The 24,767-nt window shown below is 38.9% G+C and overlaps 1 protein-coding gene across 4 annotated transcripts in view; it reads left to right on the forward strand.

Moving 5' to 3' along the window:
* Positions 1-24,767, forward strand: part of LOC127423321 (zinc finger protein 438-like) — a 71,416-nt gene that overhangs the window by 28,998 nt on the left and 17,651 nt on the right. For 3 of the 4 annotated variants that reach the window (XR_007894304.1, XM_051667519.1, XM_051667518.1), the window contains exon 2: positions 20,449-20,532. The exons of the other annotated variant lie outside the window; for it this stretch is intronic. The gene's annotated coding sequence lies outside the window, so the exon portion shown is untranslated. The remainder of the gene's footprint in view (positions 1-20,448; positions 20,533-24,767) is intronic. 4 annotated transcript variants of the gene reach the window in all.

The following is a 24,767-nucleotide window of genomic DNA, read 5'->3' on the forward strand; positions in this document are numbered from 1 at the left end:
GAGTGTGTTTCAAAACTTTTGACCGGTAGTGTATATGGTTCTATGAAAACTAGGGATGTCATCAAATATCGATATATAGATTATTTATCGGCACGTTATTTTATCGATATATTTTTGAGGCATCAATATATTAAAATGAGCCGACATTTAAATTAGAATCTTAATTTGCTTGCTTTCCAATTCACTCAGTTGGCATCTGTTTAACAATCTTAATAATAGCGTTGGGAGACTGTAAGAGAGTGATATAACATTTACTGAAGCCGCTCGAGGTATCACACACACACACTTAGGATGGGCTGATACAGCGCAGCAGATGGCAGTCCAAAGTTACAAAGGTTTTGTACTTCAAGAATGAACAAAGTGACATTGAGTTTGCAGGTTAGTGTACGAAACTAGTTTAACTGCGCAAACTGAACGATTAGAAATAGCAACATTTATCATACAATTTCTCTGTATGTAGTATTGAATAGGTTTCATTCAAGCTGCCAAACCACAAAAAACATATTGTAACTGAAAATACATTGTGTAGGCTATATGAAAAATACATATACACAATATATCATACAGCGATGGCTAGAGTAAGTAATCTTTGAGCTTTTATAATGAGTTGTGTTGAATTTAATGGAAAACTATGCAAGTTGCACTCTGTGGCCCTGCAGAACTTTTTTAAGAGTGTAGGTGTGGGGGTCCTGGGTAGCTCAGCAAGTAAAGACGCTGACCACCAGCCCTGGAGTCGTGAGTTTGAATCCAGGGCATGCTGAATGACTCCAGCCAGGTCTCCTAAGCAACCAAATTGGCCCGGTTGCTAGGGAGGGTAGAGTCACAGGGTGGGGTAATCTCCTCGTGGTCACTATAATGTGGTTCTTGCTCTTGGTGGGGCATGTGGTGAGTTGTGCGTGGATGCCGCGGAGAATAGCGTGAAGCCTCCACACACGCTATGTCTCCTCGGTAACGCGCTCAACAAGCCACGTGATAAGATGTGCGGATTGACGGTCTCAGACGCAGAGGCAACTGAGATTCGTCCTCCGCCACCTGGATTGAGGTAAGTCACTAAACCACCACGAGGACTTAGAGCACATTGGGAATTGGGGAGAAAAGGGGAGAGGAAAAAAAGAAGAAAAAAGAGTGTAGGTGTGGACTACACTATGCACTAATAAGAAATGAAAATAAGTCTTGGACCAAATCACAATTGATCTCACCATGGAGTACTATTTTGCATCAACATTTAGGTTTCCATACTCTTCATAAAATTGGCATAAATTATTTTCTGGCTGCTGCCCATACCTACGCTGACAGGTCTCTATCCCTGCATTAGTGTGGAAATAAGTCAAATACTTAATCCCTTGTTTTATTTTGCAGTTTTCTCTCTCTCACCCTATTAAGGCAGGGAAGGGTTACATTCCATGTTTCCTTTCCAATTCCCCCAGTTCCAGCTCCTTTCGGATCACTTTCTTCATACTAAACATTCCCAGGCTCCCATAACCTCCTGGCTTCCTTACACTGGCCAAGAGAGATCCCAGGTGAGAGCGTGGGCGAACCTCCTGTTTGCTAAGGATAAAAATCTCTCCCTGTTTTGCCTCCTGACAATGGTGGTGGTGAAATGTGGGTTCTTTATTGAACATGGGAAAACAGTAATTTGAGAATCTATACCAGTTATTTAGCACAGAGTAAGGCCAAGCTGTTGTGATTGTTGAAACTAATTTTACTGCTCATCTGAGCCATGTTAAATGTTATCAAATGTTTCAAGCACTAATTTAGAGTCAGACTTACATGAGGCATTTAGAGTTGATGAGGCATTTAGAGGGGCTTATGGCCCAGCACTTCACCATATAAATGTCCCTGGGAGGAAGAAGAATTTGAAGGCCACTCATTGGATTTTGGAACTGTCATTCAATGCATGGGCTCTGTTACCATGACAACACATGCAAGGTTTTGACACAGGAGAGGTGGCCTGTGATCAGTCTGAGTGATAAAGCATAAACAGTTACATGACACTCGATACATCCTGTTGAGGTTTTGTTTTGAATGCCCTCAGTCTTCAATGGCCATCATATTCTGAGAAATACATAAATGTATTTCTGAGACTTCTAAAACAGCAACTCCTGTTGTGTTTCATGGAAAATAGAAAGTCATACAGGTTTAGAACAACATAAGGGCAAGTCAGTGACAATATAATTTTCATTTTTGGGTGAACTAACACTTTTAAGCAATTTCGTAATACTGTCTCCCTCTTTTTACCGCACACCTAGTAAAATGCCTGTAGGAGCAGAAAATAGCCTTATCAGCATGTTTTAAACTGCACACTTCCAATAAAAGAAAACCGATATGGTCATTGTTGGAGGCAGCTTGCATCTCTCCTCTTTGTCCAGTTCACTATCTTTTCCCAAAGTTTCTTTTCCAACTCTCTCTCAGAACACCTGACAGATGTATAAAGAGAGTGAGAGAGAGAGAGCTTTGGATGTGCGATCATCCCAGCTTTGACCAAAAAAACACTAGTCTATCTAAATGGAAACCCCGGACAGAGCGGAACAAACAGAACAATGTTATTTGGACCTGACCCAGTGATGGACCTGCTGAGGCGGTCTAAATATAGTCCTGTGGTGTACTGACTAATTGCCCTGTGAGCAGTAATCATTCCCAGCCCCTGAAAGCTCTTAAACAGCGATGGGAGTCGAGACCCTGCTGCGCCTGAGCCAAATACCAGAACAAACAGAACTGATCAAGCAGATCCACACAGAAATGAACCCAGAGCTTCACTATGTTTTAAGGTGTCTGTCTACACAGGTGTGAGTTAACTCTGACAGGATATGAATTTTATTGTTTGTTTTTCTAATGTTAAATTGCAAGATTTGAACTTTAGTTAATGGGTAGTTGACATTACCTTAGGGATGTTTTCTGACATGCTGTAATTAATCTAAAACCATTTTAAACAACATTTAGCAAATTCTTTATTATTATTTTATTTTTGGGATTTTTAGCCCTTTTAGGGAACAGTAGTGGTAGGCAGGTAAGTTGGAGAAAGAGAGAGGGAACAGGATCGTAACATGACCCAGACTGGATACTCCTTGAGCCAACAGCTCTTTTATATGTAATGAGCAGGTGCGCACTACCTTCTGCAGAATGGCTATGCTGGTCCATCAGCTAGACTAACCTGGGCTGCGTTTCCCAAAATCATCACAAGCTTAAGTTGATCGTAGAGATCACTGGCACTAATGGTTTCTACGATCTACTTGGGCTTGCAATGCTTTGGGAAATGCAGCCCAGCATGGTTTGAGGGTGGTGTATTTCTATTTTTAAATGATGGAAAATGCAAAAAAAAAAATTTAAAGAAATTGTGACCAGTCACAGGACATTAGATATGCACTGTCCCTTAATACAGTCATAACCATAGAAGAGAGCAACCAAATTTTAAATAATGTTTGATGAAATCATCACATTTTGTAAAAGGTAATCTTTTTTAACCTAGTCTCTCCCATAGATTACTATCTAATTTGCATAGACGCATTATAATCTCTCAAAATGCCAGTACTGTATTAAACGCATTAGAAATACTGAACGTTCTTTTTTCGCAATCAGTAGAAAGCACTCTGCTTCTCAAGTAACATGAGATACAGTGTATGCTACCTGCATCTGAGCACTGCTACACAGACCTGTGACCAAAGCTTAACCTGCGGTCTCACATAGGAAGTGGCCGCCACCCACCGGATATCCTCCTAACTCCCACGGTTAAATAAAGCCGTCAAGCAGAGTAGCTGATTGTGAGTGAGATTTTCGCCCTCTGCTGCTTCAGCTGCTGTCTTTATGACACTGCAGCTTGCAAAAAAGCTCGAGCCTCTTCCTCTCTTATTCAGGCTAATATTCTGGATTGGGGTTGGAAGCTTCCTGTCCCCACAGCTCAATCCTCCTAATGCCGAGCAGGACTAGCCCTCTGAGGAGGACAACAATGACTCAGGGGAGGACGATGAGAATGGCGAGGACCCCTACCCAGTGCTCAGCCCACTGCTCAGAAGGACCCATTCACAGCCGGCAATCTGTTTGTCACAGTTTGCAGTCACGTCGGCTCAGTGTTCACGAAAATTCCCAAAGCCGCAATCGCTGCTTTAATTGAGAATGGGCTAATAATTATGACATATATAGGTGATTACCTGATATGTGCGGCAACAGAACAACAGACGAGGGAACATACATAAAGTTTAGTCTTCCAGCAGCATTCTCTAGGGGTTTATAATCAATCATCAGAAAAGTGTCTTAACTCCGACTCGAGTATAGACTTTCTGGGGCTCACTCTGAACTCAGTCACGTTCAAAGCGATGGTGTCGGACGGAAGGGGGAGAGCATTTCACAAATGCCACTCACGCTTTTTTCCCAAAGCAATAGTGCTCTTTTATTTTTACCTGCGTCTGCTCAGACTGATGGTGTCTATGATTGCTGTCATTCCATTGGGGTATATAATCTCTTGTGTATTCCTCCGGGCACTTCAGGTGTGAAGGGATCCAGCCTTGTTAGCCAGGGGTGTGGCGATGGGCTTGATTACTACTTGCAAGGTCATCACGACAGACGTATCTATCATGGATTGGGGAGCTATACTGAAGGTACCAACATTGAGTGGCAGGTGGTCATCTCTTTGGAGTTTGTGCCATATAAACTTTCTGGAGTTAGTCCCAATGTTCCTTGCACTAAAGTACTTCCTACCATTCATTCATGGATATCATGTTTTAGTGAGAACGGACAATACTACGATAGTGTATTACATAAATCGCCATGGGGAACTCGCTCCAAGCGCCTTCATCAAATGGCCCATGTAATTCTAATATTTGCCGACAATCACCTGAGCTCTTTGAGGGCAATGCATGTTCTCAGGCATCTGAATCTTGTGTCAGATCTGTTGTCCAGGACCTCAATTTCCAACCAAGAATGGACAGTTGGGTGTCTGTTCGGGTGATAGAGATGATTTTGACATGGTTTGCCAGGGCTGCCTTAGATCTTTTCACATTGCGCTAAAAGTGTGCCTTTGGGAATAGATGCGCTGACTCATCAGTGGCTGAATGTTCTACTTTACGCATTCCCTCTTGTACACCTCATCCCTTACACTCTAGCGAGAGTGCGTGAACAGGGATTAATGATCATATCGGTGGCCCCTTGGTGGCATAATCGGCCATGGCTGCCAGAAATATTCAGACTGCTGGAGGGGGAACCCTGGCACCATCTGACGCACAGAGACCTCCTGTCGCAAGAAAAGGATGCAGATATTTCACCCGGACCCAGTTGTTTGGAATCTATGGGCCTTTCGCCTGAAAGGAATAAACTGCGTGAAGTAGGTTTACCTCAGTGTTATTGAAACCATTGAAAGCACCAGAGATTTGTACACTAGATTCTTATATGGCTTTAAGTTGAATGTATTTTATTCATGGTATAACCGACATAATATTATTTCATAATACATCTTAAAATGGACATCTTAAAATTTTGGCAAGAAATGTTTGAGCAAGGCAAAGCATATTCCACATTTAAGGTTTGTATGTCTGCAATTTCAGCCTGTCATGTGGGCTTTGTTGGGGTATTGCGTGGGGCGCATCCACTTGTGTCATTTTTTTAAAAGGTGTTCGTTGTCTTCGCCCGACTCCTAAATCAGTGTTTTCATGATGGGACTTGACTGTTTTTTTAAATTCTTTGTGTGAGGCACCATTCGAGCTACTGTATAGGGTGGATTTTAAGATCTTGTCTTACAAGACTGCTCTCTTTCTCCCGCTAGCATCAGCAAAGCACATTTTCCCAAGGTCTATTGGTCCTAAAGATCTATTGCTTTATGCGCTGTCAGTGCATCTGTCATGTACTGAGTTCAGTGCTGACGGCTCGAGTAATCTGACGCCCAAACGCTGCTTTTATACCTAAAGTTCCTAAGGCCTATGCAAGTTAGTTTTTTTAGGCTGTCATCTTTCTGTCCTCCTCTTTTCTGATCGGCAGAATGTCAAAGATTGCATGCTCTTTGCCCTGTTAGTGCCATGCACATTTATATTAACAGAACTAGGGGTTTTAGACATGTCAGTTTTTTTTATGTTTTTCCAAGCCTGTTATAGGCCATGCTTTTTATCCAAGCAATGCCTTTCGCATTGGTTAGTCAAGGCTATTACTCGTGCATATCATTGTGCAGCGAAGAAGCTCCCACATTCTGTTAAAGCTCATTCTACTACGGCTATGGCATCATCCTGGGCTTTATTTAAGCTGTTGAGGATATCTGCACAACTGCTAGTTGGGCCTCTTCTCACACTTTTGTCAAGTATAACAGCAGTGATGTGACCACGCCTAATGTGGCTTATGCTGTTCTGGAGGCAGGAAGTTCAATTTTGAAGATGTTTAAACATTTATTTCTCTATTTTAATTGGTATTGTGGCTATTTAAAACATTTCCGATAGAGTGGTCAGTATTGAAACTACTTGATTGAAAGAGAATGTCCAGTTACCTAGTGTATCCTTGGTTCTCTAAAGAAAAAGAGTGAGACGCAGAGAAAGAGGGCCCTGCAATGCCTGCTCGTCTATTAGAGCTGATTTATTCTGAAGTGGAATTGAGCTGCTGCTGGATTTTATTCGGGAAGGCAGGGCTCCTGAAGCCAGCAGCCAATACCTGCTGCCTAAAGGCTGTTTAATAAGCCTTCAAGAATATTTGTGCGAGGGCGTGCGTCCCATAGAGTAGTCTGTGTCTAACTCCTTTCCTTAAGAGAACAGAATTTACACTAGGTAACTGGATGTTTCCTTCCTGATGACTTATTTGCATTCAGAGATCATGTTTTTAGAAGGACAATCAGGTAATTTAACCGATTCAGAAAGTATATGAGCTGCAGGGTCAAAATTTGTAAAAATATTTCAAGATGAAGTGTATAATTTTAAAGTTAAAAATAAAGTTTTTAAACAGGATTTTCAAACACTCCCCCGTCTTCCAGCTCACACCTTTAGTTAAGCCAATTTTTTGGTAGTGCCAGTGTTTACACTTTTCTGTGAAATCAACCTACAAATGGCTTACTTAAAGTTTACTTAAGTTGGCACAAGGGAAAATATTTTAACATTGAAAAAATTACACAGCCCATATTGTTTTCCTAAATCAGGCAAGCCTTCTTTTCTAGACATAAATTAAAATCTACATTATGATGCATAATAAGACCTTTAAGTGACTTAATTCAGTATATCAAAAATGTTCTCTAAACAGGATTGTGAAAATGAAAAGTTTTAAGTCTTTTACACACCATGTCTTTCATAGTAATTGTGGCTGCTTTTAACACATTCAGGAAGTTGCAGTAAAGCACTTCACAGTGACAAAACAAGGAAGCGAGTATGATAGCGTAAGTCATGACTCGGCATTAGTCCTTAGACTGCTGAGTCCCACCTGAGCCCTCTTTTACAGAGAATGTGTTATCATTTACATAGAACTTGAAGTACCTTTTCTATTTTGGGTTCTCCTTCACAGAGGTATAAATGCTGTTGTTGTTGCTCAAGGACTGGTCAATGCGCAGAGAGCTGACAGAGCATCAGCGTTTAGTGGCAGAAATTGATTTTTCCCGTCATTCTTGTCTTTCTCTTTTCATGCCTATAACTTGACCCAAAATAATTCAATTTATTTTGTATTGGGGTTCCATTTTAATATATTCCACCTCTCCACCCCTTAATCTGCGCTGAGAATTGGATGTAATGATGTGGCTGCTCTGAGGGCAATCAATTTACTATGCTTAACATGTGACGTCTACACTTACCATGTGAGATCGCCTGTGGCTTTTCACTGGCGGCGATGGTCCAGTACATTGTTTCCACTTCTGTTTTTTATGTGTTTGATTTTAAGAAGGGGAATCTTTGAAGGGATATTTCACCCAAAATAAAAATTCTGTGATCATTTACTCACCTCATCCTTATATTGTTCCAAACCATTTATGATCCTTTCTACCAAAAGACAAGACATTTTGAAGAATGTTGATGCTGCTCTTTCCAATGCAATGAAAGTGATTGGCGGCGACTCTCCTTTTGTGCTCAGTGGAAGAAAGTCATACATGATTGTAAAAATATAAGGGTGTTCAAATGATGACAGTTTTCAATTTTGGGTGAATTATCTCTTTGAGTGGTTAAGCAGATTTAATTGGTGAAAATATTAAATAAACAACGTTGTAAAATTACGACATTTTATTTTTAGTGCAAGGTAAACATCTACAGGAAGCTCGGCCAGAATAAGTGGGTGTGTTGTTAGTAGAGGGTTGTGGTAGGTGTAATGATATTAGTAGAGACTGGTTAATTTATGAGGCTGTTTAGTTATTCATGTTCAGTGTTGGACATCCGTCATAGTGGTGGAGGAAGCATAAATGCACCATTTAAGTGCGAGGCCAGAGTCGCACTGAGAACCACATCATGCTGTGGAAACTACCCAGTGCTTGGCAACTAGACAAACAGAACATGGTGATGTAGTTTCAAAGTTACAGTCTTATGAGAGGGAGTGGATGAATTTTACCTCAGAAGTCTAGGTGAATTTGAACAGACAAATAAACTATGCACAAATTTATACCGAAATTCCTCAGCATCATGGGGATCTCTAGAATGTTTCCCAAAAGGAGGCAGTGCTCCATCTACAGGAACTCAAGCAGAGAGTTATAGCACACGAGGGAAAGCAGCATTTATTTTTCCCACACAAATACACACTCATGGTTTTTCATATACTCACACATCTTCATCACACATCTTTTTTTTTTTTCTTGTCCGCTCAGGTGCATGTGTTATTGCTAACATGCACATCCTATGTAGCAGGAGGGGGTGTGTCATACCAAAACTGACATGAGCTTCCCAATGCTCTGAACATGTCTGTATGTTTGTAATTCATAATTTGGTTGGACAAGATTATGGGTGTTGGACAGTCTAATATTTAGCCCAAACATAATTGAATGTGGTCTTTAATTAGGGCTGGGTGATCTCAATATTTTTTAGCCTTTTTAATGATACTCATTATAGGACTATATCTGAATTTTATGTATTTGCTATGAAATGGCTTAAAAGTAATATTTTGGTTTGTTTGTTTTCTATATATTTTTTACTCCAGTCAGAGGAATCATTTATCCCATTTTAGCCATAGACCTTTTTCGCATTCCCGGGTTTTGGAACGCAGAAGTAAACTATTGCAGGGTTAACTTCTAGAGCTGTGAATCGGATACCAATGCAAAAATTATTTTTGCTTACCCATTTGCTACAACAGCAAAAGAAAAATTCCACTATTACTTTCCACGACTTTCCACAAGAGAGTGGTGGAATATGGCAGCCAGAATAGAGAAGATGCTAAATTTACTGTCACTCCCTCAGCAGCTGTATTCAAACCCTATCGCAGCAGTGGTAACTATTTTATTTTTTTATTTTATTTTTTTATTCCAGGATAATGTAGCACAAAGCATAATGTTAAAAATGTGCACAAAATAATAAAAATGTACCAAGTTTGCTAGATTTACTGTGCTAAATAAGGTGGAAGTGGTCATCAGTCTGTGAAAATGTCTAGTGCTGCCAAGTAGATTCAAAAGGCTTAAAGCAAGAAGTAAAATACAGTACAAATCTAGTTCAAATTTTTTTTTTCCACTGTATTTAACTAAATGAAAATAAGATAAATATTTAATCATTTTCATTTATATGCACAGTATAACAACAGTACATAGTCATACAAAGCAGCATTTACATACTGTATATTTTTAATAAAACATTTAAATATATTCACAGATTAAACTGATTCACGAAAATAAACTCTACTGCCGTTTTTGCAGCCAGTCTAAATCTGAGACACAATTAAAACACCTCTGTTGTAAAGCGTTCATATTTTAAAGTTGTGAGACAAGGAAAGATTGCAAAACTATTCTGATGGCCAAAACTAAAGCACATTTTAAACACAAAATTATCATTCAGTAATCATCATGAACTTACCAACTCTACCACCATTTCTGCCACTGAAATGTAAATCTGAGATGCTATTGAAACACCCCTGTTGTAACGCGTTCAGAAATTGAATTGAGTTGTAATTTCCAACTATCCTGGTGGCTAAATTAAAAGTGCATTAAACTAAACACGATGTACACAATTTTGCTAGCTCACCATCAAAATCACTGTGACTATATCAAATATTCATTATATACACTCAGCACTTTATTAGGAACACCTGCACACCTACTTATTCATGCGATTATCTAATCAGCCAATCGTGTGGCAGGAGGGCAGTGCATAAAATCATTGAGATACGGGTCAGGAGCTTCAGTTAATGTTCACTTCAACCATCAGAATGGGGAAAAAATATGATTTCAGTGAATTCGACCGTGGCATGATTGTTGGTGCCAGACGGGCTGGTTTGAGTATTTCTGTAACTGCTGATCTCCTGGTCTCTAGAATTTACTCAGAATGGTGCCAGAAACAAAAAACATCTAGTGAGCCTCAGTTCTGCGGATGGAAGCGCCTTGTCGATGAGAGAGGTCAACGGAGAATGGCTAGACTGGTTCGAGCTGACAGAAAGGCAACCGTAACTCAGATAACCACTCTGTATAATTGTAGTCAGCAGAATAGCATCTCAGAATGCACAACACATCGAACCTTGAGGCAGATGGGCTTTAATAGCAGTGTTCCTAATAAAGTGCTCAGTGAGTGTATATCACCAAGCCCTAATCGTTATACATTATTCTAGGTTACTCTGCTCTGTACACAGAACTTATGCTAATTAGATGCATTTGGGAAAGAGAAATCCTTTTAAATATTAATTTTCTGGACTTAGCCTATGCATTTCTTCATGACACTCCAAGCCATTATATTCTCCTGAAAACTTTTCAAAGCTTTGGATGATTTTCAACATTGATGAAGTTGTAACCTAGTTTCTTTTGCTGGAGTGGTTTTCTATCAGCAGTGGGGTTTTCCATATGAGCCAGAGGAAATATTATCTCTCTATTTCTTACCTCACATCCTGTGATTTGTTAGAGGGCTTAAATACTTTTGTTACAGGTTCTTAAATAAAAACTTGAGGGTCTCTATGGGATCAATTTGAAAGGATCTCTCCTCCTCATTCTCCTCTGTTCTTCCATTTTTCTTCCTCTATTTCTTCTGTCCTCCTTTTTTCTTTTGGCTAAAAGCAATGTATTTAGAGCCAGATACTTTCAGTTTTGGTTTGATCTGTCGCCGACCCACTCTCTGGTGGGTGGTTGATCACTCTTGGCTGTAACAGGGCAGTCAGTAGGGGGTTTCCCTGTTCGCAAGTCCAGTCTGCCACTTCCTGGCATCAGTTGATGAGTAAATGTCTCTGTAGGTGAAAAAAGATTATCAAGATGTTCTAATCAGGTTTTTGAAGCTTTTGCACTTGGGTTTTTGAAATCAACTCTCTAAAGGATGACATGGGCTTTTGCACTCTACTAAAGGAATAGTTCACCCTAATATGTACATTTTGTCATCATTTACTCACTCTCATGTCATTCCAAACCCGTATGATTTTCTTTCTTCTGTAGACCACAAATATTTTGGGCCTCTTAAATTTAGATCGGTTCCTCACACAAAGCTATCAGATGGCTTCAGAAGTCTTGAAGACTTGGGCATGTCACACCAGGCCGCTTTTATGATACTTTTATGGCGCTTTTTTTGTCGTTTTGTAGCTTGACAGCCCCAGTCAAACTCATTAATATTTATTATATGGACAAGAGTGGCCTAGAATATTTTTCAAAAATTAATCTTTTGTGTTCCAAAGAAGAAAGTAATATGGGGTTTAAATTAAATGACAAGATTTAAATTTTTGGATAAACTATTCCTTCTAAGCCTTGTCTTGTATTTTAAGAAATGATAAGGAAGTTTGAGAACAAGTGAGAAGGTGAGAGGCAGACAGGGATTGTAATAGAAGTCTTCGTAGGCTACACTCACTTAAACAGGCAGAGCTTGCTAAAGGGAACCTGCTGGTTTGAATGTATTATTCACATAGAGCGCTGTAGTGCTGTAGGTCCTCTCTTTCAAACACATGCACCCACACAAAAAAGCAAGGGAATGAAAGCTGTCAGCTGTTAGCACTCGAGGAGCAAATGGACAGAGTGAAGGCCTTTTGTCAAGACATGAATCTCCAATGATTCTACAAAGGCCTACTAGCAGACACATTGTTTGAGCAACAAGGACAGATACATTATCCGTATTGAGGTGAATGAGCTCAATAGATAGTGTTGGTTCTTGAACTGTTTACGGTCTAGCTGAGTCCTCAGAGTCTACTAACAACTGAGGGTTTTGAAAGGTTGTTGAGGCCAAGATGTTAGCATCAAGAACCTGGTCCTAAATCAGTGGGACATTTTCTTTACTTAATATGCTGTATTCACTTGCTCTTTGAACTTCTTTTGTGTAAAGGTTTTTTAATTTGTATTATTTTATTTACTTTTTTAGATTTATGCATTTATAGATTTACTTACAATGCGGTCCAAAAGTCTGAGTCCACACTTAAAATCTGTGATTAAAAATATAATTTAAACCTGGAAATAAAATGTTTGCATTTTTTAAATTAAAAGTGCACTCAGTAATTTTTCCTCATTAAAAAAGCTTTACTCCTAAGGAAATCAATTGCAATTTTGAAACATATTTATAAAATCATAATGACTCACATGAGATAAAGAATCCAGTCTTATCAGTAACCTTATAAAAGCTGTATTATTCTACATGGATAGGGTCTCCTCATGGGGGCAGCCATGTTAGGATCACATGACCAGTAGGGCTGAAACGATTAGTCAAAGTTATTGACAAAGTCGACAATAAAACAAATTGTCAACAAAGATTTTCGTTGTCGAATAATCGTTTGATTTCATTTAACGTAACATGAGATCACATTAAATTCTAACGATGAAGCACGAGAGCAAGAGCAACACCTGACTGAGGAGAGGAAGTATTACACAGCTCACAGTCCAGATGCACTCTAAACTTTACAAGCAGCTTCAGGTGATGTAGATCGCAAAGTATGAGGGAATTATAATTCATCCGTAGTGAATTCCCCCATGAAATTGCAACTGTAAGGAAACCATGTGTAGTTGAACACTTGGGCTCTGCAGCTCTTTCAAAACATTGATCTGTTTGTTTGAGCATCCCAACCAGCCCGACACAGTAACATTGGCCTGACCAATGGAGTTTGGGATGGAACCTACTTGTAGGTACCTATGTGTCCAACCAATGACAGACAGGAATGTTCGGATTAAAAATCGTCCTTATTTTTACACTTCAGCTGTAAATACAAGTAACTACAAGATTTTTGTATGGCTCTTATTTTAGACAAGGAAATGTACCTAAAACATTTTATAAATACAAGTAAGTACAAGGTTTTTGTATGGCTCTTATTTTAGACAAGGAAATGTACCTAAAATTTTTTATAAATACAAATAAGTACAAGGATTTTGTATGGCTCATAGTTTAGACAAGGAAATGTACCTAAAATTTTGTATATGTTTTTCATATCATCCCCATGTATATTGGCACTCTCAGAATGATTCTGTTTGTCTGCTGTTAAAGCTTTACCATAACAAGCTTAAAGTATAATACATGCCAGACTGATGTTAGGATCTAGATTTGTATATAAAGCCATTTTACTCAAGTCAAACTGAACAATGCTTTTGCAATAGAGAGTGCTGACATCATCAGAATTGGAAAAGAGAATCCTGTCAGTCACACTCAAGGGTCGGACAAACAAGCCTGTGTTTTAATGTTGCCACAGAAGTTGGATTCACATTGAGCCAAGCAGTATGGAGTCATAAAACAGCACAATATTCAGCCTATTTGCAATCACATACTCCAGGTCACAGCACAGGACTGCATATTAAAAAGTATGTGTGTGTATAACGTGCATGCATGAGATAATCATGTGTTCACTGAAAACCATTTCAGAGGACAAATACACATATACACCCACTTGCTGGTATTTTATCGGCTGCTTTATCAGGGTAAACACTGCGCAATGTTTGAAGTGGAAAGCTTCTTTTCAGAGTAATTGTTTACATTTTGAAGTGGCTTGGCCTATTGCGGTTGTGTATGTGTGAATGATTGGGATTTTACGTGTGAGAGTAGACATAGTCATTAGGCATTTTTTTGGAACCAGGACCTGAACAGTTCGTTGTGAAACTGTACCCGTTCCAAATAAATTCCAAACTTAAAACTCTCTTCAAAACTTAAAAAATGGATGACTCCGTGAAAGACTCACTTTTAATCATTTTTACTTTTTCATTTTTTTTTCTTTCTTTTTTTTGGGTGGGCTTTGTCAAAATTCACGTGGACAAGAAGCACTCAGAGAGCAAGAGAATAGACAAGACGGCTTTAACGCTGCCTTCATCTGTTGTTCACGGCACTTTGCTTTTTCATACCTTTGCAGGATCGTATGTGTGCTTTGAATAAACAGTACCAATTGAAACTATTGTTTATGGAGTTTTCTAACACAGATTTCAATTAGCAATTCAGTCAACGCTGTGATTCGCTGTGAACTATGTACTAGAGGTCGACTGAAAGTGTTTTTTGCCGATACGATAGCTAAGGTGGTTGAATAGGCCAGTAATCGATTAATCTGCAGATAGTTTTTAAAATCGATTTATAGAATGTTAAAAAAAAATCCTAGTCTTTCCATACTACAATGGGCACAGACAGAGGCTGCAAAATTGAATAAATTGACAAAATTCCAGTGATTCAGTCTATTGTGCAACCAAATTCCAATAATAACCAGAAAAAACTAAGGACTTTTAACTATAAACAAGCCTGAAATACACTTATTTCGAGACTTTTATTTTGAAATGACGGAGAATTGGCTCAGTTAGAATGCTCTATATTTAAGTATTTACCAAATTAAGCTTTTCTAGCCTATATTCACCAGACTGAGGATTGTATATATCACCAGGTGAGGTTTTTTATTATTATTTACAAGAAATTTGGAGACACAATGTATGTGCTGCGGGGCACATTTTTGTACAGTCACATTTTTCTTTGCATGCTCTGTTTAATTAAGAACACTTGATTTATCTAATCAAAATAACAAAATATGAATTTAAGTATAATTTAAGGATATAAATATGGATGAATATTATCAATTATGAAAGATTTAGATATAACAAATCCCCACTAGTTGTCAGTGATTGTTTTTATTTCACTTCTAGAGGTTGCTCTTACATTGTAGTTATAATTAAAAAAGAATTATATCAACAACTATTGGCATAGATTTTTTTTGCCGATAACCGATAGGTCCAAAAAACAACTATCGGCACCGATTAATTGGTAAAACCGATATATCGGTCTGCCTAGGGTGACCAGATTCCTGCTTGTGGAAAACGGGACAGCCCCCTCCCAGCAAAAATAAAATTGACGTATTCTTACCTAGGCGCAGATCAATGCGAATTAGAGGGTGCATCCGCATCTGTAACTGTTGTCACCTTGTACTTTTTTGCTGGCAGCAATTTTTCTCAGAGCGCGCTGTCTTTCAAGAGTTTATCGTAAAATGCAGAGCAGTCCAGTCAAAAATTAAGGCGTACGCAAAGCATTGCCTTCATGACTATTACACAGATTTATCTCATTATTATTATTATTATTATTATTATATATATATTATTTGTCCATTCTGCGATCATTAATGAGAACATGCTCCACAGATGCAGATGTCCCAGGCAGTTATAAAACAAACTCCAAGACCTTGGCTAAGTCTCTGAAGTTGATGGTCTTGCTCTCCAGCTCACGAAAAACATCTGTCCATCTCTCAGACACGGCCATCTTGTTCATGTTCCACTCAGTGATGCTACGAGTGACAATGTTTTTCACTCAAGCCCACTAATCAAAGAGCGTGGTTTTGTCAATCAAACAGAGTGGGGATTCATGGAGTAGAAGTGTTCGAGGCTGTTCTGAATGTCTTTCCACTCTGGGATGTCTCTCAGTAGGGCCCACTCAAGTTTTTCTGTGTTCTCCAATGAGTGGCTCCAATTTTGGAGGTAATCCAACGATACTGAATAAAAGTTTCTCACTACACAAAAGAAATCATCCACTCGCATGCCACCAGCTTCAACCAGGGCATCCAACTGCGTTTTAATGTCAGAGGGTATGAAAGATTCCTCCAGCCTGGCCTGCAAGACTTTTCTCAGGTCATGAATGTGCAAAGCCACTTCTGTGGAAGATATGTGGTCTTGCTCTACTATCTCCAGTGCACGGTTAAAAGTGGCTGTTTGCTTGAGTGCGAAGCCAATCCAAAGTTTAGTGCAAGGATCGCTGAAAATGTCTCTTCGAAACTTTGGGCATTTTTCTTGAGAAAGAAAGTATGCAAGTAGACCATTGAAAATGTGTAGTATTCTTTCAAGAGCTGGACCAAGAGAGAGGAAATGTGTGTTGCCATGCTGCAGTATTTTCTGATAGTCCAGCTGCACAAAAGCGAGTATGTTGCATATGACAGCTTCAGATTTGTTGCAGGCAGAAGAAAATTTCAGATCATACAGTTTCTGGATCAATTTTGCAGTTCAGCCAACCAAAAACTATGGCTGTGCACAACAGAATGATAAGCAAAAAGTCCTTCACTTGCATGCACCTTGTCAGATTCTGAATTTTGCTTCACAAAAAAATATTTAACACTTGGTGTGGCACACTTTTAGCAGCATCCACATGCTTTTTTGTATGAACATGTTGCGCGATGTCGGTGTGGCCTCCATGGGCGATGGAAAAGTGAGCTCCACAAATCTCACACTTCACTTTACTAGGCTCTGTCTGTGACTCTTTTTTTAGAAATGTAAACTCTTTTTGAAGAATCAACTGAAATTAAATGTACAGTTGTGCTCAAAAGTTTGCATACCCTTGGAGAATTGGTAATATATGTAAAATTTTTAAAAGAAAACATGAGTGAGCAGGCAAAACACATTTCTTTTATTTCTTATGGTATTCATATTCAACTGTAGGTTATAACAAAATGGCACAATCATAAAACAAAACATGGCAACAAAGAAAAAAATTAAATGACCCCTGTTCAAAAGTCTTCATACCCTTAGTTCTTAATACTGTGTATTGCCCCCTTTAGCATCAGTGACAGGGTGCAGTCTTTTGTAGTAGTTTTCTATGAGGCCCCAAATTCTTGCAGGTGGTATAGCTGCCCATTCGTCTTGGCAAAATGCCTCCAGGTCATGCAAAGTCTTTGGTCTTTGGTTTTGGTTCTTGCATGCATGTTTGAGATCTCCCCAGAGTGGCTCGATGATATTAAGGTCAGGAGCCTGTGATGGCCACTCCAGAACCTTCACCTTTTTCTGCTGTAACCACTGGAGGGTCAACTTGGCCTTGTGCTTAGGGTCATTGTCATGCTGGAAAGTCCAAGAGCATTCCATGTGCAGCTTTTGTGCAGAAGAATGCAAATTGTCTGCCAGTATTTTCTGATAACATGCTGCATTCATCTTGCCATCAATTTTCACAAGATTCCCCGTGCCTTTAGAGCTCACACACCCCCAAAACATCAGTGAGCCACCACCATGCTTCACAGTGGGGATGGTATTCTTTTCACTATAGGCCTTGTTGACCCCTCTCCAAACATAGTGCTTATGGTTGTGACCATAAAGCTCTATTTTGGTCTCGTCACTCCAAATTACAGTGTTGCAGAAGCTGTGAGGCATGTCAAGGTGTTGTCATTTGTGGCATTGGCACAGTAAAGGCTTCTTTCTGGCAACTTGACCATGCAGCTCATTTTTGTTCAAGTATCGTCGTATTGTGCTCCTTGAAACAACCACACCGTCTTTTTCCAGAGCAGCCTGTATTTCTCCTGAGGTTACCTGTGGGTTTTTCTTTGTATCCCGAACAATTCTTCTGGCAGTTATGGCTGAAAACTTTCTTGGTCTACCTGACCTTGGCTTGATATCAAGAGATCCCTGAATTTTCCACTTCTTAATAAGTGATTGAACAGTTCTGACTGGCATTTTGAAGGCTTTGGATATCTTTTTATATCCTTTTCCATCTTTATAAAGTTCTGTTACCTTGTTACGCAGGTCTTTTGGCAGATCTTTTCTGCTCCCCATGGCTCAGTATCTAGCCTGCTCAGTGCATCCACGTGAGAGCTAACAAACTCATTGACTATTTATACACAGACACTAATTGCAATTTAAAAAGCCACAGGTGTGGGAAATTAACCTTTAATTGCCATTTAAACCTGTGTGTGTCACCTTGTGTCAAACAGCTATGTGATGATAAATGGCTTCATATGATCACTATCTATAAATAAAAGACAGTTATTTGCACGATCACTCATATTTTCAAAATCAGTGGCAAAATTTCTCAATTTCTGCCAGGGTAAGCAAACTTTTGAGCACAATTGTACATGCATACTTCCTTGACATTTTTCGAGCCGCAATTTTATCTGTGTGCTCTTTCAAACTGAGTCTTCAATCAGTTCACTAACTGGACATCTATTGATAGAGGATTGTGATTGGACTGTTTAATCCAATCATGTACTTCAAATAACACGGTGCGATTTTATTGGTTTTACAAGCCGTATCCTTGGCTACCTAAAACGGGACGTCTGGCCACCCTAGGTCTACATCTATTATGTACATGATGAACGTAAAAGAGTAAAATGAAAACATCTTTCTTACTACACAGTACAAACAGTGAAGCCTTTAAAAGGTGCAAACAAATGAGGTAATCAGTGCAAAATGTAGGCAAAACATTTAAAGCACTGAACAGCAGAACGAGCATACTATATACATAATACAATGTACAAACTATGTACATAATCATGGAACGTAAATTATTTTATGATCCTTTATTCTCTTGTATTCTTGTTTAATTTTATTTTCAATTTACATAGTTTATTGTCATCAAAGCCTGACTTCACGAGGCAATCAGATTATTTGTACACTGACGTTTCAAACTCGCACTGTATTTTTCTCTTCTCCATAAATACTCAGCAGCGTCTGTCCATCTATCCATTTAAATTTGAAATGCCAACAATAGCAACAACTCAACAAAAGTAATAACGAAGGTAACTAACCTGACTTTTAAAAATGACCGGTATCAGCTGTCTGATGGCTAATGATGCATTTTACTTGACCAGTGAGAAGCGTTTGCTGTTATGACTCCACCCAAATAGTTCCACTTTGCAATGAGCAGGTACTAAAAAGGTTCCTGCTTCAGGTTTTAGTTCCACGTGGAAATAGTTCATGTAGTGGACAAACAACAAGAACCTGAAATAGTTCCAGGGACTAGGAAAAGTTCCTAAAGTGGAAAAATACCTATTAGTGGAGTCTACTAAGGCAAACAACACTTTATTGCTCATACATAGGGTAGGGATTTTTTTCAAAACCCTTAACCTTTAGTATACTTTGCACCATTTGTGCTACAGACATGAATGATTCCTTAGATAGTTTCTCTGCAGAATTCTGTATATGAGCTTTTTGTTATTTATGGCAGCTGCCTTTATCTCATTTGGCATATGACGTTGAGTTTAAGCTCTTTTTAAATGCTATTATTACCACATAGATGAATGAACATTTCAAGCCAAATTTAACATGATTAATGACTAGATACACTTGTGCGTATTACCTAAATTGTTAGAAACACAGGGATGGCCCACTTTCTAAAACTTTGTCAAATAAAAGCACCAAAGTTTATCCCATTTATTTTAATACCTTGTATTTGAGTCTTATGCATTATTCAGACACACAGGGAGCCACTTTTTGAGGCATTATGAATAATCAATAAGCAAACCTCAGTAATACATCTTATGAAGAGATCATTTCTCCCCTGACTGTAGAGCAGATTATAGTCATACGTACGTAAAGCGTGATTTCATACGGACCTCCTGGTGATGTCAACTGTGTCTGGAGGCTAAACATTATTGACTAAGTGCCTTAGCATCTGCTTGTGTCCTTGTGTGCTGCTGACTCCATTTGACCCCTTCACACACACACATAAGCACATGTCCAAGGTGAGGTTGTAAGCTTTGTGTTTTACCCTGATGGGACTCCAGGGTCTTCGTTTATCACACTGTAACACCCCCAACAGCCATAATTTACAACCAATGCTTAAAAAAACAAAACACATTTTTTTAGTGTAGGCTTGTTCAGTTTATGTTGGTGGATATTTCAGTGTCTGCAAACTGCATCCAGGCTTTCACATGAGTGAGATGCCCATCATGTTGTGTGAGAGCATGTTAGTAAGCCCTGCTCCAAAACAACAGAGTTATTGGATTCACTTGTCTTTGCTGTCTGCATAGATGCTAACAGAGGCTGCAGACATTGTTCTGCTGAGTTGTCTTACAGGTGAATGGACTTTTCTCTGTTTCTCTCTATTTCCATGTCCTGTTACACATGGGAGTGTCTAACAAGGGTAGTAAGTGTGGATCAAGAATGCCATGTGAATAATTCACTTGAAAGAACTTATTATTTATTTAGTCTTTTCTGTGTGCTGGACAGATTATGTGGTTAAAGGGTCCTTAACTGTGTTTGTTCTGTGGTTGTTTCAGGTTAGCGGAAGGCTGTGGAAGGTGAAGAGGAGAAAGAAGGGGACTGTGGGTAGTCTTGGGAGAGAGATGCTGAAGATTCTTTGGGTAATGTTACAGAACATTGCATTTTAGGTTGCATTTATTAATTTAGCAGACACTTTTATCCAACGCAAATTTCCTAACCAGGTGCGACACAACGAGGTTCCAATCACAAGCAACTTGTCTTTCTACACTGAAAGAGAAACAATCTCAGTCAATCAAAAATTATTCGATTTTTAATATAAACAAGTATGTGGAACAGAAACCAAGCAACTGGCAAAATGTCTTGTTGCAGTCAAGGCTGGTTAGGTTAAAAGCTCAAATACTACTGGGACAGACCCCTTAATTGAACTCTCTGGTTTATGAGTGCCCCTTATAGAGTTTGATCTTAAGACATTTGAGTTGCCAGTCCCAATTTTTAACCACCATGCTGCTTTTCTCATTGAGTATGGAGCTAAAACAATTACTAAATAATTTGAATCTGAATTTGGTTAAAGGAATAATTCACTTGAAAATGAAAATTCTCTCATCATTTACTCACCCTCTTGGCATCCCAAATGTTTATAAATTTATTCTGCTAAACACAGACGAAGAATTTTAGAAGAATATTTCAGTTCTGTAGGTCCATTCAATGCAAGTGAATGGTGGGCATAACTTTGAAGCTCAAAAAAGCATATAAAGGCAGCATAAATGTTATCCATATGACTCCAGTGGTTAAATCCATGTCTTCAGAAGTGATATGATAAGTGTGGGTGAGAAACAGATTAATATTTAAGTAAATTTTTTTCTATACATTTTCCTTCCTGCCCAGTAGGTGGTGCTATGCATGAAGAATGTGAATCGTCAAAAACAAAAGATGATGAATGTGAAAGTGGACATTTATAGTAAAAAAGGACTTAAATTCTGATCTGTTTCTCACCCACACCTATCATATCGCTTCTGAAGACATGGATTAAACCACTGGAGTCACATGGATTACTTTTATGCTGCCTTTATATGCTTTTTGGAGCATTAAAGTTCAGGCCACTATTCACTTGCATTTTATGGACCTACAGAACGGAAATATTCTTCTAAAAATCTTTGTTTGTGTTTTAGAAAAGAAAGTCATACACATCTAGGATGGCATGAGGGTGAGTAAATGATGAGAGCATTTTCATTTTTGAGTGAACTATCCCTTTATTTGGACTCTAGACGTATCATTTAATAACATTTTATATATATGGTTTTGTTTGTTTTTAAATTTTTATAGGTGGAACGAGCTGTAAATATATAGATTATAAACTTACAGGTTCAAATTCAGAACTTCAAATACAAATCTCTTAAATTCAGATCCCAGATATTCAGATTGTAAACAAACTAGGCCAAAGGTCAAGCTTCTGTGTACATTTATAGCTGAATATTTACTGCTAATTCCACCTCTAAAAAAATCAAAACAAAAAATCTGCTTTTTAAAAATACAAATTTATCAAATACACCACAAAAATCTTCAACTTTGTTAAATGTCACATGTCTAGATTTCAAATTTACCAAATTCAGATTCAAACACTTTAGTCATTGTTCTAATTCCATAGGTAGAGCCACTTTTGACTATTGTCATTGAGTATGGTCAACTTTGCAGCTTATTCAGGCCAAAAACAAAAATGAAAATAAACTAAGGAAAAATGTATCTGACAAACAGGTAAAATGACCAACACACGTTATTATGTTACGTTAGGGACTGGTAAATCTTGAACTGATTTCTTCTGTTTTTGTGTACATCTCATAATAAATTGTTTCAAAAATTCAAACAAAATCTAACATAAAACAAAGGCAATCTGAGTAAACACAAAATACAGTTTTTAAATTGTTATATATTGAAGCAAAAAAGTTATCCAATACCAACTGAGCCTGAGTGAAAAAGTATTTGCCCCTTAGTTACTAAATCCCCAAATCTATGAAACTGCATTCATAATGGGGTTCAGCTGGACTAGACACACCCAGGCCTGATTACTGCCAGGCCTAGAACTTTAAATTTGGCTAATAGGTCTCATCCAGTAGCACACTATGCCAAAGTCAAAATAAATTCCAGAAATGATGAGGAAAAAGGTGATTTAAATACATCAGTCTGGGAAGGATTACAAAGCTATTTCAAAAGGCTCTGGGACTCCAAAGATCCACAGTGAGAGCCATTATCTTCAAATGGAGAAAACTTGGCACAATAGTGAACCTTCCCAGAAGTGGCAGACCTTCCAAAATTCCTCTAAGAGCACAGCGACAGCTCATCCAGAAAGTCACAAAAAAGCCAAGGACAACATCCAAGGAACTGCAGGCCTCTCTCGCATCATTAAAGGTCACTGTTTGGGGGCCTGGGTATCTCAGCGAGTATTGACGCTGAATACCACCCCTGGAGTCACGAGTTCGAATCCAAGTCGTGCTGAGTGACTCCAGCCAGGTTTCCTAAGCAACAAAATTGGCCCGGTTGCTAGGGAGGGTAGAGTAAAATGGGGTAACCTCCTCGTGGTCGCTATAATGCCGTTCTCGCTCTCGGTGGGGCGCGTGGTGAGTTGTGCGTGGATGCTGCAGAATAGCGTGAAGCCTCCACACTTGATATGTCTCCGCGGTAATGCGCTCAACAAGCTAAGTGATAAGATGCGCGGATTGACGGTCTCAGACACGAAGGCAACTGAGATTCGTCTTCCGCCTCCCGGATTGAGGCGAGTCACTACGCCACCACAATGACTTGGAGCGCATTGGGAATTGGGCATTCCAAATTGGGGAGAAAAGGGGAGAAAATAAAAAAAATAAAGGTCACTTTTCATGACTCCACTATCAGAAAGACACTAGGCAAAAATGGCATCCATGGAAGAGTGGCGAGGAGAAAACCACTGTTAACCCAGAAGAACATTTAAGGCTCATCTGAATTTTGCCAAAACACACCTTGATGATCCTCAAACCTTTTGGGAGAATGTTCTGAGGACTGATGAGTCGAAAGTGGAACTGTTTGGAAAACAGGGGTCCTGTTACATCTGGCATAAATCAAATACAGAATTACACAAAAAGAACATCATCATACCTGTGGTCAAGCATGGTGGTGGTAGTGTGATGGTGTGGGGATGCTTTGCTGCTTCAGGGCCAGGGCAACTTGCAGTAATTGAGTGAAACATGAATTCTGCTTTCTACCAGAAAATCCTAAAGGAGAACGTCCGGTCATCAGTCCTTGAGCTGAAGCTCAAGCGGAACTGGATTATGCAGCAAGACAATGATCCAAAGCATAGGAGTAAGTCCACCTCTGTATGGCTGAAAAGAAGCTAAATTAATGTTTTGGAGTGGCCTGGTCAAAGTCCTGACTGGAACCTGATTGAGATGCTGTGGCTGGACCTTAAATGGGCAGTTCATGCTCGAAAACCCTCCAGAGTGGTTGAACTAAAGCAGTTCTGCAAAGAAGAGTGGGCCAAAATTCCACCACAGCATTGTGAAAGACTGATCTCCAGTTATCGGAAGCGTTTGGTTGCAGTTGTTGCTGCTAAAGGTGGCACAAACAGCTATTAAGTTTAAGGGAGCAGTTAGTTTCACTTGGGTGATATAGGGGTTGGATAACTTTTTTGCTTCAATAAAATATATATTTGAAAACTGTACTTTGTGTTTACTCAGGTTGCTTTTGTTTTATGTTATATCTTGTTTGAAGATCTAAAACAATTTAGTATGAAAAATACACAAAAATAGAAGAAATCAGGAAGGGGGCAAATACTTTTTCACATCACTGTTGTAGTAGGCCAGTGTGAAAGTTACTCACTTTAAATAATGATACAGCAGTCTCTGCGAATGGTTCTGCAGACTACACCAGAGAAATCAGTTGAAAATATGTGTAGGATTTGTTGTCAATTTTTGTCCAAGTGCCGATTATTTCACTGACATAACTTTGCAAAGAAAGTGGAATATACAGTTGTGCTTAAGTATATCTTGTTTAAAAACAAACGAACCTCAGACCTTAAACAAAACTCTTGAATATCTTTTACATATTTAATAGCCCAAACCTTACAAACTTTGGAAAATCCAGCTGCTACTTTTCTGAGACAACTGCTACACAGTAAAAGGAATGGTTTATCCAAAATTTGTGACTTGCGTCAGGTTTTTGTTTCATTGACAGTTCTTGCGTGTCACATGAATATGTGCCTATTTCATGGAAGAAAGAAATACAAGATTAAAATGACATAAGTATGAGTAAATTATGGAAAATTGTTTAGTTTTGGGTGATCTACTCCTTTAAACTGGGTGTACTTGACTGACCATACTACAGAATAAGTTCACTAGGTCAAAATGAA

This window comes from Myxocyprinus asiaticus, chromosome 32 (assembly GCF_019703515.2).
Source record: "Myxocyprinus asiaticus isolate MX2 ecotype Aquarium Trade chromosome 32, UBuf_Myxa_2, whole genome shotgun sequence".
In the NCBI taxonomy this organism is placed as follows: Eukaryota; Metazoa; Chordata; class Actinopteri; order Cypriniformes; family Catostomidae; genus Myxocyprinus; species Myxocyprinus asiaticus.